The 6,085-nt window shown below is 36.8% G+C and overlaps 1 protein-coding gene across 1 annotated transcript in view; it reads left to right on the forward strand.

Moving 5' to 3' along the window:
- The window catches only part of LOC107707335 (uncharacterized), a 30,160-nt gene that overhangs the window by 17,497 nt on the left and 6,578 nt on the right, over nucleotides 1–6,085 (forward strand). The window lies entirely within an intron of this gene.

Consider the following 6,085-nt stretch of genomic DNA (forward strand, 5'->3'; position numbering starts at 1 on the left):
GAAAAGAAGCCGTTCGTTCATGAATCAGACATGATTCGGAGCACGTGATATATTATAAGGAGTAACGATATGTTTTATGAAATGTAGTGAAGTAAAAAGTACGATCTTATGCTTTGGAATGTAGTGAAGTAAAAGTAAAAGTTACTCAAAATAAAACTACTCCAGTAAAGTACAGATACTTGAAAAATGTACTTAAGTACAGTAACGATGTAAAACTACTCCGTTACTGTTCACCACTGCAGAGTTCGCCTCTTGTGTTTAACTCTCTCACTAAGTCCCAGTATGGGCCTATTGTGAAAACCGATTGAAATGTCTCTCTAAATGGTTTTTCTCTTGGCTCTCTGCTCTACAAAGCAGGTAAGAGAGCTCTGTGCTCTCTCTGTTAGTGGAGATTGTTAGCGGTGGAAGGCAGATGGCACGGGAGTGTCACTTAGCCTAACCCTGCATTTTTGCCAAAAATATTTAAGCCCCAGTTACAATTTAGGTACTGGAGGTGGTTCAATGTTAACCATTTCCTCACATGCAACAGGAGCAGCAGGAGCAGTTACTTAACCTGTGTTCAGTGAGGGCATTGCGTACTACATAATTGTACTCAGTCTTGAGGAAAGCTAATCTTCAGCTTTTTTTCTACTACAGTAAGGCTAGGCAGGGGTTGCCGCTGTCTAAACAGCATTTGTCACATTGGGTAGTCGATGTTATTCTTATACCTATGCTGAAAGGGGGTTTCGGTTCCTACAGGAATATGAGCCCACTCCCACGATGAGCCACAATCCCACTGCACTAAAAGGAGTTCTGTGGGAGATATTTGTGTGGCAACTTCATGGTCTACTACATCATGTACACTATTGAGATTTATAGAATTTATGTAACCGTGCAGCACCTGTGAGCACTGCATTTCTGATGTCTGTTGCCCAGCGAGATTAAGGAAAATCGAATTCTTCTGTTCCTCGCGACCCTTTTGGTATAGGTCATCCTATTAAGACCGTAGTGACGGTCAGAGTGAGGTCGAAACAGATCGTAAGTTATGAATATAACTATGGATCTGTGAGATCGAAGGATGACCGTCACTATCCTTGTCGCTCAGAACACTAGGCGTTCAAAGTAAGAAGATGAGCCGGAAGTTCATCCCGCTTTTTATAGTGCGGAAAGCTCCGCCTCCAGGGTCATGGGCATAACTTTGTTTACATAAGGTCTCGAGAGAAGGCGGAACGAAGGTTATCATTCTATTAAGACCGTAGTGACGGTCATCCTTCGGACTCACAGATCCATAGTTATATTCATAACTTACGTTGTACTCGTTATAGCTGTTCATTGTGGGATTGAATTAGTGCACGCGATAATGTCAACTAAAGTTTGGGACACCACTGCAAATGGCTATCCCTTCAAATAGTGCACTATTTAAGGTGTAGGGGCCGATTTCGGACACAGGGATTGATTTGCATGATTTGTTGTTGTTTGACTGTATTTGTTTATATTATGTTTTTGTGTACATTCAAATATCAACATATCAGCAAATATAAAAATGATTAATATAATGTTTTTTTTTTCTTTCTGCATCTTTAAGTCTTGTTTGTCAGCAACACATTTTTGACCTGCAGTCTGTTTTTGTCACACCGTGCTGCAGACTAATACTGTAGTTAACTTTGTTAGGGTTTGTTAGGCTACTTCTTCAAGCAATCAATTGATTATTTTGAGTATACATTCACTGTGTCTCTAAACCATTTTAATAACTTCTATATCTGATACTTGTTGCATATATTTCATGCTAGATATATTACACAGTGTGTAATTTCAGGGTGCAAATAGTACATATATGAGAAATATCATGGATAGGTTATATAAGAATATGTGTGCACTTTGTCAGTTTTTCTGTGCATATTAGACACAGAGCATGTGAATGTTTAATCCTGTCTCAAACAGTAGAAATGTGAAACACACTTTAACACTCATCACTTCTAGTGCATTATAGAAACACATGACATGTTTAAGAGATACACATTAAAAAAACATACCATCCAATTTCAAATTCAACATTTCTGTGCTGAGAATTTTGATGTGAATGATTGCAGAGATTGTCTACAATTTTACATTATTTGAGTGTATTATTTAGCATTTTTGTTTATGCGTATTTTAACCCTATTAACCTATGGTAAAAATTAGGCTCTTTATTTTGCTCTCATTGTGTGCATTCCTGGCATGTACGTAGGTGCATTTATTTGTTACAATGTGTCTTCCAGCAAAGGTTAATGAAACAAATAGTGTATAGTTTGAACATGACACAGTTAGAATTTTTATCAGTTTTATTACTCAGGAATAAATAAAGTGTTTTATTAGATCATATTTGAAATCAATCCAAAATCAACCCTCCCTTCATTGCTCCACCCCCAAAATGCACGAACATGCAATGCAAGAGTGGATGTCTATTTATCATAGCTGAAGCGAAGCAAAAAATAAGCGAAGATGATGAACAAAAGACAAGGAAGAGCAAAATATGAATATACAGTACACAAGAGAGTAAAAAAAGCAAGAATTGGTTGTTAGTCGCCATATGGTACAACAGATCCAGACAAACAATTACAAGCAGTGGTTAAAGATGGTTTATAGCAGTGGTTTGCTATGCTTTTCTAATAAATAAAGAAATAAAATAAATAAAGAAAGAACAATCAGACAATTTTATAACAATCAAGCTGGGCCGAGTTTGACCCTCCTAGTTCATACATGGCTTTTATTAAGACTTTAACAGTTTTAATAGTGGGAACGTTCTTTTTTTATCATTAAACATTGACAATGTAGTTGTCTTAAGTTATGTATGAAATACATAAAAAATGTCATGTAATTTCATCAACGTCATTTCAAATGTCATGTCTAAAATAGGTCATTTTAAAGCAATTTCCACTTTTAATTTTTTAATATTGCAGTTCTCTACAGCAGTCCCTTTTATTTTGACATCCCTTCAGTCATGACATTAAACAATGACTTTTTGCTAACAGAGAACCTTAATCAAGTGTCTTGAGTAAGCAAAAGAAAATAAAAAAACTCTAAATGATTCCTGTCTGAATCATACCAACTCACATTTTATTCCAGATGGTGGAGCCAAGCTTGGAAAGATAGATCGGTAGTACTCTAGATGACACTCTATTATAGTATGCACACTGAGTGCACTATAGACACTTTGGGTGTTTCTCAAACGGAAGGCTGCATCCTACCGAGGCTGCGTCCTTCCTAGTTCAGTCCTTCAGAGGATTGTAGGCTAGAGTCATCCTCGGCATTAAATAAACAGTTGGATGAGCCAAAAATTTCTTCAGTTAAACAAGGAGAAAACTGAAGTCATTGCATTTGGAAACAAAGATGAAGTTCTCAAGATGAATGCATACCTTGACTCTAGGGGTCTAACAACTAAAAATCAAGTCAGGAATCTTGGTGTGATTCTGGAGACAGACCTTAGTTTCAGTAGTCATGTCAAAGCAGTAACTAAATCAGCATACTATCATCTAAAAAACATTGCAAGAATTAGATATTTTGTTTCCAGTCAAGACTTGGAGAAACCTGTTCATGCCTTTATCACCAGCAGGGTGGACTATTGTAATGGTCTCCTCACCGGCCTTCACAAGAAGACCATTAGACAGCTGCAGCTCATCCAGAACACTGCTGCCAGAATTCTGACTAGAACCAGAAAATCTGAGCATATCACACCAGTCCTCAGGTCCTTACACTGGCTTCCAGTTATATTTAGGATTGATTTTAAAGTACTTTTACTCGTTTATAAATCACTCAATGGCCTAGGACCTAAATAGTAGCCTACAAGGAGTACTGCAGTGAAGGTACAAGTAGTTTTATAACTTTACATAATTGCATACTATACTTTGTGATGTAAATATGTAAAATATCACATATTTTATGAATAGGCACATATTGATTAGGTCAAATGGATTAACCCTGACAAAAGTCCTTGATATTCATGAAATTAATGATATTCTTTTTAAAATATATGATTATTTAAATAATTATCATGTGTAGGCTACACCCATGATTGTTTGTTTATTTATTTACTTATTATTGAACATGCAGGTATTTTCATTCTTAGAGGTGTGTTAGTTAAATGAAAATAAATAAATAAAAATAAGTAGAATGAAGAAAATACATCTATATAATAAAAAAGGTATACCTGAAAGAAAATTAAATTTTTTTTTAGGCCCATAGTATTCAATGGCTGAATGTAGTAGGTGATTTAATATAATGTCATAAAAGGGAGAAAAAGATAATCTACAGAAATTAATCCCATGTTTTAGCTTTCCATCCTTCCTTTTGTGGGACGGACGGAAGTTTGTAAACTGCTGTGGTCACTTGAAAACTGTAAAGCCCACCCCTCATGGCAAAAGCAGACACAAAAGTGGGGCCGTAGAGCTGTGGAAAGATTGCTCTCTCTTCTCCTCCTTTTGACAGATTTATTCCCTATCAAATTAAGGTCTACTGTACAGTAGAGATGTCAGTTAAAGGGTTAAGTCATGTTTTAGGTGGGATATTATGAAAGCAAAAAGCAGAAAACAAGACCAATAACCTTGATTCATTAACCTATTAACACAGTATACCCCATTTCCCCATATGTACTTACAAGTCATTTGCCCACCGACAAGTATAGTTGCCGCTTGGACTTTTGACTAAGTATACAAAAAACTATAGATCTCCTGCAAGATTTGTTTTCTTTAGATGATGTCAGGTCCATGTGACAGGAAGGAAGTGAATACCTCTTTTCTTTGCTTGTATGTCATTGAGAAATAAAACATGGATAACATCTAGAAAAATACTTATAAAAGGAAAATGACAACTATAAACTGCGGCAACTATAGTTGCCGGTGGGCTTAAATGGGTTAAGACCTTTATGACATTTGGGTTGTACAATGAATCACATTGTAGTTTCGGTTTCGATTTACAAGTACTATAAAAACATGATAACGTATATGAAACACAGTGATGCTTGATAATTTGCCTTTCCATATAAATGCCCGAATTTAACGTTCAAATCATGTAACGTAACTTCATGACATGCTTGATATTTAATAAGAGTTATTAAAATCATATTAAACTGTGAAAGAGATCTGGTTCTATTTCACTGCAGCCTGCAGTGAATTTGTTGTTGGTTTTTTTTGGATCAATGACATCCCACCTGGCCCACATCCAAGTGTGACGTCAGAAGCCATGCCCTGTTGTCACACCCATAGATATGTATAGATGCCCTATTCGACCACTCCGGATACGTTGACGCGTCCACCATCTTGGAACAGTCAACTTGACGTCATTCACCATAATAATCAATGAATATTCAAAGATATACAAGTGTATAACCTGCTGTTGTAGACGCACACAGTCAACACGCTCAAAGGCTCGCAGACCGTTCCAAAAATGGCGGATGGCTTACGTACCGCGGCCCATAGAAACAGTCGCGAATGAGGCATCTACGTATATATCTATGGTCACGCCTATGTCCAAATACGTCATGTTCTCATTACCTTGGAAACAGGAAGATAACAGTAGGTTCATCACTGGTCTATGAAGATATGCAGTGATCCCTACTTGATTGATTGAATGCACAAATATATGCATGAGGACAGGAATATTTATGGATCAGGATGTGGGTTATGTTATTCTTTAAAGGGCACCTATTATGCCCCTTTTTACAAGATGTAATATTGGTCTTAGGTGTCCCCAGAATGTGCCTGTGAAGTTTCAGCTCAAAATACCCCACAGATCATTTATTATAACATATTGAAAATGTAATTTTTGGGGCCTGTCTAAAAAAGTGCTGTTTTGGTGTATATCGCTTTAAATGCAAATGAGCTGCATATTCCTGCCCAGTCTTCAGAAGAGGGCATAGTGTATACATCTCTGCTTTGCATACCTACATCAATAAACAGTCGGTAGAAGCAACATGACTGACAGCGAGAGAACTGGTATTCAGCTATACATGTATGAACCGGAGTCAGACACAGATGAAGGAGAGACTCCGGTAGATGAAACTACGGTGACGGAGAAGTGCAAAACAAATCACAATTCTGAAAACAAAATAACAAATTACAAACGCAAATGC

The sequence above is a fragment of the Sinocyclocheilus rhinocerous genome, unplaced genomic scaffold (assembly GCF_001515625.1).
Source record: "Sinocyclocheilus rhinocerous isolate Xijiao unplaced genomic scaffold, SAMN03320098_v1.1 scaffold1316, whole genome shotgun sequence".
In the NCBI taxonomy this organism is placed as follows: domain Eukaryota; kingdom Metazoa; phylum Chordata; class Actinopteri; order Cypriniformes; family Cyprinidae; genus Sinocyclocheilus; species Sinocyclocheilus rhinocerous.